Source organism: Oncorhynchus kisutch, linkage group LG12, assembly GCF_002021735.2.
Source record: "Oncorhynchus kisutch isolate 150728-3 linkage group LG12, Okis_V2, whole genome shotgun sequence".
Taxonomy (NCBI): domain Eukaryota; kingdom Metazoa; phylum Chordata; class Actinopteri; order Salmoniformes; family Salmonidae; genus Oncorhynchus; species Oncorhynchus kisutch.
In genome coordinates this window covers 54456574-54471679 of record NC_034185.2, presented here as the reverse complement: position 1 = coordinate 54471679, position 15106 = coordinate 54456574, and the positions used below count along the sequence as shown (strand labels likewise).

The 15106-nt window shown below is 44.2% G+C and overlaps 1 protein-coding gene across 1 annotated transcript in view; it reads left to right on the top strand.

Moving 5' to 3' along the window:
* The first annotated feature begins 236 nt into the window (after positions 1-236).
* The window catches only part of tenm3 (teneurin transmembrane protein 3), a 380000-nt gene continuing 365130 nt past the window's right edge, over positions 237-15106 (top strand). The window contains exon 1 of the mRNA XM_031836697.1: positions 237-862. The gene's annotated coding sequence lies outside the window, so the exon portion shown is untranslated. The remainder of the gene's footprint in view (positions 863-15106) is intronic.

Sequence of the window (15106 nt, the reverse complement as noted above, 5' to 3'; positions counted from 1 at the left end):
TACACCATCCTCTCCAAATCGAAGCCCTAAATCCATTATCTGAGTGTGCAGCCTAATCAGTACCAACGCAGATATCTTCATCTGCTTCGATATCCGTCGCGGAGTCATTTATCACACCGCGACGCAACTCATGGGTGACCCTTAAATTATTACCCATATAGTGCTAGATATACATACTGATTGGACGCAGCAGGGGGAACACTGGGTCTTTACATCGACTGACTGCGAGAAGGGGGAGACCCTCCATCGCGCGCAGGACAACATTATCTATGTAGACCCGGAGACCTCTCCGTTCTTGTGAAAATACAAAATAGCCACCTTGCTTGTACCGTTGGCGGTCGGAAGAGTGTGAGAAAGTGCCTTTCATTCGGTCGTTTCGTCACGTCAAGGAGACTGAGGTTTACGGAAGCAGTGGTTCTCTCGGCGCAAATAGGCTACTACAATCGTAACTCGATCTCCCCCTGTTTTGTGTCGTGGTTGGTAGGGTCCTCAGTAGTTACACATGTGTGGTTGTCACTGCTGGACGGTGTCATGCTCGAATCCTTTGCTTCTTGCACTGCGCTGTCCTCTTCTGTTGAGTGATCAGACAGTCTTCACTGTTGTTCCCGGGCAGTGAATATCTGTCAACAGCCCTGTCGGCGACATTGGTATGTTTTATATTTCCATTGAGCTACGGGACTATCTTATCGTTTTGAAATAGCTGGAGTGAGAGTTGTGTTTGCCAGAACCTTTGTTTTACCACCGACTATTCCATTCAGAAAACAGCGACGCAATTCCCTAGAAGTTGGAGCATCGTTTGGTGAAGTTTTGACCCACCGATACTGAACAACAATGGGATTCTAATCGGACAAATCCACACCAGGTAGGGCCCTAAACTGTACTGTCATGTTGTCATTTATTTATTTTAATATTGTCCAAAATGATAAACACATTTATTAGCCGGGTATTGGTTTGGCTAGTGTTTGCTTCCTGTGAGAGTTGTTGATAAATTACCCGCCGTTCGTGTTTTACAAGCGCCTGACATGAAAGCTGCCATCGAAAAATCCCATTTAATATTTTGAGGTACCGTTCGTAGCGTATATGTCTGTTGTGTATTGTGAAACTTCTGAACTACCTTGATCAGGATAAACTGGCATATGTGAATTTTATTCGATTACGCATTGTTGGACAAATTAAAATAGTTCACCTGGCATCTGCACACGTGCTTAAAATAAGCACAAAAAAATATATAGAAATTGCCTTTTGATTGCGTACAGCTGAAGGCCTACAGTAATTTTACGTTGTATTTAATCCATCCACACAAATATATGTCAGTTATTTAAAAAATATATATATGTAGCTCTCTGACATTGTTGCTATTTCGCAAACTTGGGAGACATTGCTGACATTTACGAGTGCCATTGTTGTTGCTCATGTAGATGTATTTAGTCCGTTAACTTTCCTGGCGGTGTTAGTTTGTATCAGGTGCGACAAGCGCACAGGTCGATTATCAGACAAATGCATAAAATGGAAAAAATAATACATCGTTGTCTTCCTTCTCTACGAAGTCGACAAATACACTATATGTTGCTCCACTGTGTTATTAATACACGGTATCATTACGGTTTATATGGGACCTTTCAAAACACATAACAGTACACTGTAAAGCTTTCAGTTTGTCATCAATTCTGGGCATACGGTGTTGGTTATCCATAACGTGTGTTGGTTTATTATAAGGGACTAGCCTGACAGATTTATCTCCGTATAAGTAGTCTTAGGGCTCTATTCAATATGTATCGCTGAAGCGTTACAGATTGCGGGTATAAATATAAAAGTAATTTACATTGAGCTAACAAATGCAGTGTTTACCGTGAATGCAGTCTCTGCGACCGCTGGAACTTTGCCTTTAATTGTCAATTGCGCTATAAAGCGGCTCTTCAGCGTTACGGATTGAATATAGACCATAGTCTTTATCCGACGGGGATGCCAACAATGCGATATAACAGAATACGCTACCCGTATACCAAAATATTTGAAAAGCATCCAGGTCAAATGAATGTTAAAAATGACTATGAATCATGTCGTTGTCCCTGAGATAGATATGGTGCAGAGTGTGTAGTTTGTGATTTGGCTCACTTCTTTACCCTTTGCCCTTTTTCCCCCGGAGGCACTGAGCCTGGAGGTCCCTTTAGCCTACAGCAGAATTAAAATGTTCCGTAATTCACATACATTTGAATGTAACCCCCAGGTTAGGCTATTTTAAGATGTGGGGTGAAACATTGTTTCAGGGTTTATATTGGTTGAAGAAACAGCAGGCCTGTAACAGTGATTTATTAGACAGTCAATGCTTTATTGAACATCAGAAACACCAGTTTAAATGTGTAATGCTATCAAACATTTAGTGGTTATTTCAGTACATAGAGACTGTTTTCAGTTTTTCTTAAAGGTCAACACTGTCACTTTACAGTTGTAGATTATTTCATTGACAAGGTGCATAAGGTTATATTGCATCTTGTTCTCAGAATCAGCACACCACCGTTAGTCAGTAGAAATAGGGACACACACACACAAGTATTGTCCATACAACATTTGTTTTAATTCAATTATAATTTTTTAACATTGTAAAATTAGATTGCACTCTTATCTCTTTTTTTAAATTAAATAAATCAACAATTTATGGTGGTTGACTCCAGTAGGTTCAGACCAGTGCCCTATAAACAGCCTGGACATGGTGCAGACAGCCAGTGTGGGTAAAACAAAGAGCCGAGGTATCTTCATGTTCTGCAATTGCGGCTGAAAAATGAGACTGGAGATAGAGGCCTGACGAAAGATTCCTGGATCCTCCTAAATAGGCTTTTGTTTAAACAGGGACTGAACCAGGCTATAATGTGACACTGCATAGAGGGATTTGATACACAGTTAAACTATTATAGTTCAGTCTTGTGTGTTTCTCGGAGAGAGAAAGAGGCCAGATATTTGTTCTGTTCTGTTCAAGCTGTCTCTCATTTTCACTCAGGTATTGTACATCTTTTGTGGTATTTTTACTTTATTTTTCAAATAATTGTGCTCACTTTCATTGTGCGAGGAAGTTTTATATTATTTTTGATAACCTAACCTAATTTTTGTGTGCCAATACTTTGGTTTGTAGCCAGCCGGTCTTCTGAGCAGGCACAGGGAGCCTGCCGGTCTTCTGAGCAGGCACAGGGCTGTTGTTGGGCAGACAACTGGGTTGCCGTACAGTGTAAACGCATCGGTTTAGTGTAGTCTACACCCAGCCTACATAACGTATGGCACTGGCATCCACATACAGTACTGCTATTAGTCCTCTAGATGCCTGCTGGATGTCATTTGATCCTGTGACCCTTCAGTTATATAACTGAAATTGTTGCAAAGGGGAACTGTATGATTAGGCTAGGTAATCAAGAACCATAATGAAAGATATTTAATTGCCTTTTAGTGAGGGAATTACTGTATTTAAATTCTGCCCTAAACAATAACCTTTAAGACCAATATTTTGAAGGTAATAAGCAAAAGTTAGTTTGTTAGAAATGAAAAATCGATGTATATTATTTATGTCTAGATTTGAGGATCGGATCATGATGTATTTGACACACCTTCTTTGCAGAAGGTATTTTCTTTATGAAACCACCCCTGGTAGGCATTATTCAGAAGAATGTTTCTATTGCTGCGAAACAAATGGTTCCCGGGTGGGTGGAGGGTGGTGGGGTGGGGTAGAGGGGTGGGGTGGGGTGAGAGAGCTGGGGTGGAGAGCTGTGAGGTGGGGTGGAGCGGGGTGAGGTGGGTTGGAGCGGGATGAGGTGAGGTGGGGTGGAGAGCTGTGAGGTGGGGTGGGGTGGGGTGGAGTGGGGTGAGGTGGAGTGGAGTGGTTGCGGGGTGGAATGGGGTGGGCGGGTCGAATTCATTTGAAGTGCAGTCGTAATCAATTTCTGACGTAGTTTGGTGCACTGGAGGACGTCGATCTCCCATGTCCAAAAAAATCAGATTTTATTAGTTCACATTAACTCTCGGTTGATTGATGGGATCACTTTGGAGATCTGAGGTTTCATTTGTTACTCATACATAGCCAGTGATAAAAAAAAAAAACTCATGACAGGGCCTTTGGTGGTGGTTGTGAGGGGTACTTTGGAAGGAGAGAAGGCATCATTTGTTACTATAATGATGTTAATAAAGTCCTGTTTGGCCGTCGTGATCCTCACTCTAAATCCATGCCCAGGTGTGACCGGTTGAAAGACGGTTGCCACTTGTCATTCTGATCGCATCAACAGTGTGTGTTCTTATTCAGGAGTCGCCGTTACTTCCCTGTGTGCACCAGATGGTTTATTCTGTGTAAATATAGCCTTTAATTCATTTTTCAGTGACATATTGAAGTGTTAATTCTGTCAAATGTGCCTTTGCTTCGTTAATACTATCAGATCAATGCCGTTTGAACAGAAGACCCAGTACTTCACCTCAGAGGCTTGCCAAACGATAGGGCAAGAGAGATACGTCGAGGCCTGTAGAAGAGAATGCCTCCTCTCCTTAGACAGACTGTGGGAATGGTATAGCAACCATGAAAACTGAAGCGAGGCCAAGGTAGAGCGCCAGATGTATAGAAGAGAAGGGAGTAAGGGAATAGCCACCAAGGGCATGCACAAGGCTGATTCACCAGCAGCTTGTTAAGTGTGGTGCGTGAGCAGTGCAGCAGAGGAGAGGAGCGGCGGCACCGAGCGCCACACTCTGCCTGGAATAGCGTGTTTCATTGGAGCAGGGCTCATTGCAGCCCAGCCATGCTGAAACGGGGGAGGGTCGGGGGTGAGGAGAGAGGGAGGGAGGAGGAGATGGGGGTAGAGGAGAGGCTCCCTTCTGCCACGGGCAAGCAGTGCACAGTGCACACCAGCCCCAGCCAAGCTCCCGAGCAGCTCCCAGCTCACTGAGTTGAGTGCACTTGTGAAGTGGTGGCGTGGTGGGACAAGGAAAGAGAAATGGGGGACAGCTCCTCTGTCTGTCTGGGACTTTGTCAATCACAACATATCACACAGAGAGATTGGAGAGGGGAAAGGTGAATGTTTGTGATTTAGTGAAGCCCCCCCATTTATTTAATACACACACAAAACTCCCCCTGACACATCCCGGCCCACCGTCCCCACACCCGCCCTCCCTCCCACTCTTCGAGGGAGGCGATTTGTTATGATAGCAGCATGAGAACCTTAATGAAAGGCAGCTGTGTGTGGGGATGTTATTCTGGCCCAGTGAACCCCCCCCCCCCCCCACACACACACACACACAGTCTCCTCAATACACCTGCTAAAACACATTTATGTATTGCTCTGTTGCCAGTCCGATGGCGATGGCTGCTGATGCAATGAACAGCACTACAGAGAGTCAATGTATTATTAGAATGGAAACCCCTCTGTGTGTCTCTGTAATGATGCACAAGCATACACACACACACACACACACCCAGACCCTTTGTATGTTTTCTATTTTATTTTCCCTTTTTAAAAACATGTTCTCTCTCTACTTCTCTTTATAGAAGGTGAAGGTATGGAGTACTTCAAAGGGATTAACGCACACACACACAAATACGAATACAAACACACACACACATACGAACACACACACAAATACAAACACACACACAAATACAAACACACACACACACACACACACACACAAATACGAACACACACACAAATACAAACACACACACACACACACACACACACAAACACACACACACACACAAATACGAACACACACACACAAATACAAAGACACACACACACAAATACGAACACACACACAAATACAAAGACACACACACACACAAATACGAACACACACACACAAATACAAACACACACACACAAATACGAACACACACACACACAAATGCGAACACACACACACACACACAAATGCAAACACACACACACACACACACACAAATACAAACACACACACACACACAAATACAAACACACACACACACAAATACGAACACACACACAAATACAAAGACACACACAAATACGAACACACACACACAAATACAAACACACACACACACAAATACGAACACACACACACACAAATGCAAACACACACACACACACACAAATACAAACACACACACACACCTGTCCATCTCCAACCGCCAGATTTATTTTCTTTTTAACATCAGCCAATTGTCTTTCCCTATGAACCTCACTAAAATATTAATGGACTCCTCCCTTTCCAGGCACTAGGCTTTGACGGCATTATGTCAGCGTCTAAAATGATGATGGATTTCTTTGTTGTTGTTGCCATCTCTGGTACATGTAGGCTCACTGTAAACACACGTTGTTTCACAATATCTCAAAATGTAGGATCATTTTTTGGGATCTCTGGTACATGTAGGCTCACTGTAAACACACGTTGTTTCACAATATCTCAAAATGTAGGATCATTTTTTGGGATCTCTGGTACATGTAGGCTCACTGTAAACACACGTTGTTTCACAATATCTCAAAATGTAGGATAATTTTTTGGGATCTCTGGTACATGTAGGCTCACTGTAAACACACGTTGTTTCACAATATCTCAAAATGTAGGATCATTTTGTGGAGCTCTGGTACATGTAGGCCCACTATAAACTGGTTGTTTCACTGTGGATTTATGTGGTTGGTTGGACAAAGATAGTTTGACAACAAATTTTATGTGTAAAATATGGTTCAAACATTAGTTTCTTCCAGAAGTTTGCCGAAACTCTTGTGTTAGATGGAACCATATGGTTTGATGTGAAATGAAAATGTGGTCTGTGAACCAACAATGAATAGAGATCTGGAGTTGTCACAGTGTGTTTGGTGCGACAACAAAAAATAAAATATGTACTCTTTCCATTGGCTCGACAATGCTCAATCCAGCTCGCTCTGTCCCTGAATTTGATGGTGTTTGGAACACAACATCCTGGTTCTCCCTTGCAGAAGGCCTGCTTTGGTGCTTACTTTTGTGCCATTAAAGTGTTGCCAAATGCTATTGTCAGTTCTTATTGTTACCTGCTTAAAAATATTTAAAAACCCAATTTCATAAATCACGTTTTCAGTACAAACAGAATCGATGAAAAACCTGTAACAGAATATTCGACATGCGATACAGCTCTTAAGACACTACTTATTGACATATTATGTCAGTGAACCATCCATGTACCTACAGCCAATGGCCATATTGACACACATTAGAGGAACACTCAACTGGAGTTGAGACATTGACCCTCGGCAGTGAGCGGTCTATGCCAGTTACTTGCTGTGATGGGGATGTAATGAGGTGTGTGTCGCTCCACTGTGTGTGTGTGTCGCTCCATTCTGTGTGTGTGTGTCACTCCACTGTGTGTGTGTCACTCCACTGTGTGTGTGTCGCTCCACTCTGTGTGTGTATGTCGCTCCACTGTGTGTGTGTGTCGCTCCACTGTGTGTGTGTCGCTCCATTCTGTGTATGTGTGTGTCGCTCCACTCTCTGTGTGTGTGTGTCGCTCCACTGTGTGTGTGTGTCGCTCCACTGTGTGTGTGTGTCACTCCACTGTGTGTGTGTCGCTCCACTCTGTGTGTGTGTGTCGCTCCACTGTGTGTGTGTCGCTCCACTGTGTGTGTTTGTGTCCCTCCGCTGCTCTGTTGCCTCAGGGGTCTCCTGGTTGTGTGTGCGTTCATGAGTATCATCCGTGAGATAGCGCGAGTTCCACCATTATTAATTGACCCTCCAGCATCAAGCAGAACATGTACCATTCCCCAGCTGTTGCATATATAAATCCCAATGGTTAAAGATGTACGACATGTACATCCTTTACTGAAAGGTCTAGTGGTGTATCTCTCCCAGGTGTCTGAGATACAGTACAGTAAGATAAATAATAATAATAATAATTGAAAAATGTTAAGAATTTTCTTAGTTTTTTTGTGTTATGTTTGAGGTGAGGTTTCTTTGTCGTCTTTGTCTGTGTTCTAAAGAACTAGTATGGCGTTACTGTTTGAAATGGAACATGTGTTTACAGACCTCTTAATGACTGACTTCTGTATTTTCCTGACTGATGTTTCCTCATAGTACAGTATGCAAAGTGTGCTTTCCTCACACCGCCCTGCTCCATTCGCTTACCATGCTACCTCCGTAACCATTTCTGATTGGCTGCTGGTCTTCCTCCTGCCCAATATTCCGTCAGGCGCGTAGGATAGGTCAGCTCAACACCATGTGACCTAGCCCCTATTCTGCCGTACCTGTTTAAAATGTGGGCGCTGCTCGCTCACAGAGGAACCCTGCTGAGCGACTTGTGTACTGTACTGAATATGAGTAGCCTACAGTCACAGGAGTACTGTACTGAATATGAGTAGCCTACAGTCACAGGAGTACTGTACTGAATATGAGTAGCCTACAGTCACAGGAGTACTGTACTGAATATGAGTAGCCTACAGTCATGGCAATACTGTATATGAAAAAGCTATCTGTGAGTGACTGATTAAAAAACGCTTTGGACAAGAGCTCAGCTTGAAGGTAATGAAGTGATTATTCTCTCTGTAATTTGAATGTAATGTCTTAGTTTCAGACACCAGACACTCTGCACGTTCTTTGATATAGGGTGCTATTGATTTGAATGTGTTCAGGTAGGCTAGACGAATTGACGATAATATCGTATTTAAAAATAGGCCCGAGAAATTCCTCTTGACATTCAGTCATTGAAAATGGCGATTTCCCTTTCAGCACGGCTGATATTACAGTGGTCTTGTGGAGACCTGATGCTTTGAAGCGCAGCTTCTCTTATGTATGCCTGCTTTAAATCTCTCTGAACTCTAACCTTTTCCCTTTCACAGCAGAGATATGTTTGACCTGTGTGTTTTCCTCCTCCAACGTTATTTCTCGTACGTATCTGGCTTGTTCTTTCACTCAGCAGAGCAGATCTTTTTGACCGGCGTGTCGCTGCTCTGGTGCTGGCATTTTTCACGTTCCACATCTTGCACTCCCGTATCTCTGCTCATGTCGCAATCTATATTTTATGAACGCTGCAGTAAATAAACAGTTGGTCATGAACACAAACATGAACCGTGTTTCCCCCCATGGTTTTCCTACAGTCAGAGGGGGGGTGAGGGGGCTGGGGGGGGGGGTCACAGAACGGTGAAGCGGACTTGTTTCTCTTGTTTCGATCAAGCTATCATTCTTCTCTTTTCTTTGTGGCTGAGCCTGGGTCTGATACAGCCATTCAGTTCAGTGAGAGCTGAGGCCTCCCTCGCTTTTTGGAGAGAGATCAACATTCCTACAAAGTCCAGCTTTGTGACCAGAATGAGTAGAGTAGACTGAGACTGAGACGCTGTAACCTCTTCAGACCAAAGCCGAGCCCGCCAGCCAGCCAGGGACAGATATGTTCATTAAAGCGACAATAGATTGGGGGGGGGGGGGATTTCCCTCCTCTCTTTCCCGATTTCCCTCCTCTCTTTCCCCCCTCTCTTCTGCACACACGCACATAGACACAGTCAAACACACACACACTATCCACTATCCAGACTACATGTTTCTAGTGATGGGGGGGCGATACAATTACATATTGGGATATAATATATTATAATATATTGGCATTATCACAATATTATTTTTGCGGTACTTGGCTGTACCTGCACCAAAACTCCAGTATTTTTCCCTCATGGCTTGTTCTCCATCTTCTTTATAAACAGTGAGCCAAGTTGTTTGCAACATTTTTATTTCCCTGACTGATGAAAACTGGTTTTCTCATGGTCTCTCTTGTCTCTCTGCAGCAGACATATTGTGAGCAATGTGTTTGGAACATCGAATGGCAATACATATTGAATCGGCGTCTAAGTACCCTGACAATTCAAACCAATGTTTCCTCAAGTGCTCCTCCCTTGTTGTTGTTATAACGACCGACCATACCAGTTGAGCCAAAGTGATCATGGCAGGTGTAATTAGAGGATGTATCCCAAATGGCACCCTGTTCCCTATGTAGAGCACTACTTTTCACTATCGGGCCCACAGGCGTGCACTATATAGGTACTAGGGTGCCATTTGGGACACAGGGAGAAGAATGTGACCCTTTGCTCTCGTTGAGAATGAGTTGTTTATACATGTTCTTGGATTGGGTTGGTTTTTAGCAATTACAGAGAAAATGGTTTGAAAATATTTATTTCGCTATTGTGGTTAGATTAGCTTTGTGTGGTTAGGCTACATTTAAATGATTTTGCTCAGCGTGTGCATGGATTAAATGAATAAATCATTTTATATATATATTCTAAACGGATCAAATGTGTGGGATGTTGAATTCCAACTGAAGACGCCCATAAACTGAAGTCAAACACACATGAAAGCTCTCCAAAAACGGCTCCCATTGCCATTAACAAACCTGGGCCCAGGTTTGACTTCAGTTTATGGGCGTCTTCAGTTGGAATTCAACATCCCGCACATTTGATCCGTTTAGAATTTTCTACAGCACCACAAAGATATAGAATTGCACCCTTCCTCAAGTCTAGATGGGGTGGATTGGCACGCAGGTATCATTTTATGTCTGTGGCCAATGGTTTGGAATTGGGAATGAGGCTTTGCTTCTGATTGATCATAGGCAAATCAAATGTCACCTGGCTCGGAGTGGTGTGCGGCTCAAGTACTGAATTTGGCAAGGAGATTCTGCTGCTGTCGGTGGAATGTGTGTGCGTGTGTGGATAAGAAGGGAAATAGAAAACGAAACGAATGACACTTGAAAGAAATAATGAAGGTTATTGAAATGGAGTGTAATACATCTTGCATATTGAGCCTCGCTACTTGTTAAATTGACAGGCCCTAACCAGAAAGAATTTGCCTGATGGATGATTTGGGGCCTTCTAATGGCTACAAGCACTTGAAAAATGAAAACATCGACCCATCCGCTCCTCAAGTTTTCCATAGTCTTAATGAGAAAGAGTGGTAAGGAGAGAGAGAAATAGGTGGAGGGGGGAAATGAAAAACTAAAACTCTGGCAGCTAAGCTATCTCAGGCAGCTAGGCTAACTCTGGCAGCTAGGCTAACTCTGGCAGCTAGGCTAACTTTGGCAGCTAAGCTAACTCTGGCAGCTAAGCTAACTCTGGCAGCTAGGCTAACTCTGGCAGCTAAGCTATCTCAGCAGCTAGGCTAACTCTGGCAGCTAGGCTAACTCTGGCAGCTAAGCTAACTCTGGCAGCTAGGCTAACTCTGGCAGCTAAGCTAACTCTGGCAGCTAGGCTAACTCTGGCAGCTAAGCTAACTCTGGCAGCTAAGCTATCTCGGGCAGCTAGGCTAACTCTGGCAGCTAAGCTATCTCGGGCAGCTAGGCTAACTCTGGCAGCTAGGCTACATGTGTGTTTCAGTTAAACTTGAAATGTTGGACACGTCTCCCAGTGATATAATATAATAACACACGGTTGGGGAAGGTGTATCTTTCTGAACCTTACCTCCTTATCCCACCAATACAGATGGAAAATATGAAAAATGCACATTCCCCAACCATGTGTTATTATATTATACCACTGGGAGACCTGTATGGTTTTCGGTACTTGTATATATTGTCTAAATGTCCATTTGAACACCAAAATTGCAACAGAAAAACCAATCCAGTGATTTCTATGGATTTGATGGTAGCTTTGGGCATATAGGCTAGTTACCAGATAAGGGAGAGGGAATTATTGGAAGGATATGACCCTTAAGTCTGATTAGAAATACACCATACCAGCTTTTTTTGTCTTTTAAAATACATTTAGAAGTGACATTCCTAAAATGGAAAACGTTGTCTATGCATAACCATATGGGAATTCGTTTTAAGGCCCACTGCTAGTTCCGTTCCCACAAAAAGTGTGATCAAACAATGGTTCCAAATCCCCTGGAATTGACTGTGTTGGTTTTGCTGAACATTTTTCTCTGTGTGCTCACGGTGGTTTTAATCTAGATGTCAAACATCTTGATAAAGCTGGGGGGTGTCCTTGACTGATCACAGCTTTACAGAGGTTGTCTAGTGTGGAACATCTCACACATTTGACAGACACATATCCTACAGTAGATTATGTTTTACACCTTGTAATATTCCTGGGCCTATATTTGCTTTGAGATGTCCTTCTAGAATATTCTATAGTGTGTTTTAAGATATTATTATAGACCTAGGCTTATTCATTTTGGTATATCCCATTCTGTGGCCTTTACTTAATGCCATTCCCTGTAGAATGAGTGCCTGGCTGTTCTTATTGCCACATGTATCTTCCAGTTGATTGGCTCGGAGCAGAGGAGGGATCAGTTGATTGGCTCGGAGCAGCAGTGAACAGATTGAGTGAGTGTGAAAGGCGTAATGGAGGTTATGGAGAGATAGGCGATATGAGAGAGAGAAAGAGAGAGCTAGGGAGAGGGTGTTGAGAGACAGAGAGAGAGAGAAAGAGAGAGGGAAAGTAGAGCTCCCGACCGACATGTGAGGAGGCCAGGCTGGATGTCACACGTCTCGCCCCTCTGTCTCGCCCACCTCTCAACCCGGCTGCACACATGACATGCTGCGTTCGTGCCACCCTGTTAATTAATCTGTACTATCTCTGAGCAGAGCCCGGCACCACAGTCTGTTCTCTCTCTGCACAGCTCTCTATGTCTTTATTTATCTCTCTCAATCTCTCTTGCTCCCTTTGTCTCTTGTGCCATCTTTCTATTTCTCTCTCTCCATCTATACCCCCCTCCCCCCTTCCTGCCTTACCTGTCCACCTTCCCCTCTCCTCCCACTACTTTGGCTGAGGCCACTGTGAAAGCAGTAATGGCAGCTGCTGCATCATATCAGGTGTGTGCATGTGTGTGTGTGTGTGTGTGTGTGCGTGTGTGTGTGTGCGTGCGTGTCTCTAAAGTGTGTGTTGTGTGTGGTGGTGTGTATTGCCTACCTACCAGAGTCTAGTTTTTGTCTTCCCAAATTACCCCTGGTAGAGGTGTCATGGCAGCTTCCTGTACGGCCATTATCCCAGCATGCTCTCAATTACCTGCTCCAAAGTATGCTCCACACACACACTTTTCCCTACTCAAAATCATGCCAAGAGAGGGTGATGACCGTATACCATTTGTCCCCCCCCCCCCCCCCCGGCAGGCGTCAGGCAGAGAGAGAGAGAGAGAGAGAGAGAAGAGGAAGTACAAGCTGCATCACGGTGGCTAATGGTCGCTCCCGCTCATCATGGCTACCGGCTGAGCGAACGGAAGTGAAGGACAATGTTTTTTATTTTATTATTGGCATGCCACAGATTTGCATTCTCCCACAAAGTGTATTCCAATGCAATTAAGACTGCGACATGGAGGTGGTGCTGCAGGCTAGGTCAAATGGTGTGTGTGTCTGACTCGTGGTGTGTGTGTGTGTACCTCAGTGATGTGGTGTCCACCTGTCCACCGTCGCCTGCTGCTCAGAGACAGTTTGACTTTGGTCTCTTCTACAAGGGTACAGTAGGGGATTGGCTGTCATCTGTCAATATCCTCTGGTCTACTTTCTTCTAAAACTGTCAAGTCTGTGGATTTGGGCAAGAAAATGGTCATGTTTCATCATCTTTACATAGACAGGTTGTTGTTTTTTTATACAGCATCACAGAGGTATTACCTCATACCTTAAGGCTGTGACTGTGTGTGCATAGATACGTGTGTGTGTGTGTGTGTTTTGTCGCTGTGCCCCATTCTCTGAATGTCGCTGGAGCTGGTAGCCTGCCTTGGCCTATATGCCTTCAGTGGGGTGGAAACATGGGGATTCTCTCTGCTCTCTCACAGAGGAGTGCCTTGTGGCTCGGTAGCTTTCAACACACCCACACACCGTCCCTCTCACTCGTGTGGCTCGGTAGCTTTCAACACCATTTCATCATTAAGTGTCTCTTCCTTTGGGTACAAGCATCTCGTCACTCTCTAGTCTCTCCAGACCTTCTTGGCTCACACATGGATTCCTCTTCTCTCTTCTCTTCTCTTCCCAGGCCTCATTGACTGCATCACAAATGTCATCCTATCCCCGACATAGTGCACTACTTTTGGCCGTAAAGGCTCTGGTCAAAAGTAGGTCTCACTGTTGACGTGGCGACAGCAGATGCATAAGCTACAGGTGCTTGTACTTTCCCTCTTTCATTCTCTCCTCTCTCTCTCTCTCCTTTAGCTCTCCTCTATCTCTCCTCTCTCTCTCTCTCGCTCTCTCTCTCCTTTAGCTCTCCTCTCTCTCCTCTCTCTCTCTCTCTCCTCTCGCTCTCTCTCTCTCTCATCTCTCCTCTATCTCTCCTCTGTCTCTCTCCTTCTATCGCTCCTCTATCTCTCCTTTATCTATCCCTCTATCTCTCCTCTTTCTCTCCTCTATCTCTCCTATTTTTATCTCTCGCTCTCTATCTCTCTCTCTCTCTCTCTCTCTCTCTCTCTCTCCTCTATCTCTCCTCTCTCTCTCCTCTCTCTCTCTCTTTCCCTCTCTCTCCTTTAGCTCTCCTCTATCTCTCTCTCTCTCTCTCTCTCTCTCTCTCTCTCTCTCCTCTATCTCTCTCTCTCTCTCTCTCTCTCTCTCTCTCTCTCTCCTTTAGCTCTCCTCTATCTCTCCTCTCTCCTTTAGCTCTCCTCTCGCTCTCCTCTCTCTCTCTCTCTCTCTCTCTCCTTTAGCTCTCCTCTATCTCTCCTATGTCTCTGTCCTTCTATCTCTCCCTCTATCGCTCCTCTATCTCTGTCCCTCTATCTACCCTTCTATATATCATTATATCTCTCCTCTTTCTCTCTATCTCTCTCTCTCTCTCTCTCTCCTCTCTCTATCTCGCCCTCTCTCTCTCTCTATCTCCTTCTATCGCTCCCTCTATCGCTCATCTCTCTCTCTCTCTCTCTCTCTCTCTCTCTCTCTCTCTCTATCTCCTTCTATCTCTCCCTCTATCGCTCCTCTATCTCTCTCCCTCTGTCCCTCTATCTCTCTATCTATCCTTTATCTACCCTTCTATATATCATTCTATCTCTCCTCTTTCTCTCAAATCAAATCAAATCAAATGTATTTATATAGCCCTTCGTACATCAGCTGATATCTCAAAGTGCTGTACAGAAACCCAGCCTAAAACCCCAAACAGCAAGCAATGCAGGTGTAGAAGCACGGTGGCCTAGGAAAAACTCCCTAGAAAGGCCAATACCTAGGAAGAACCTA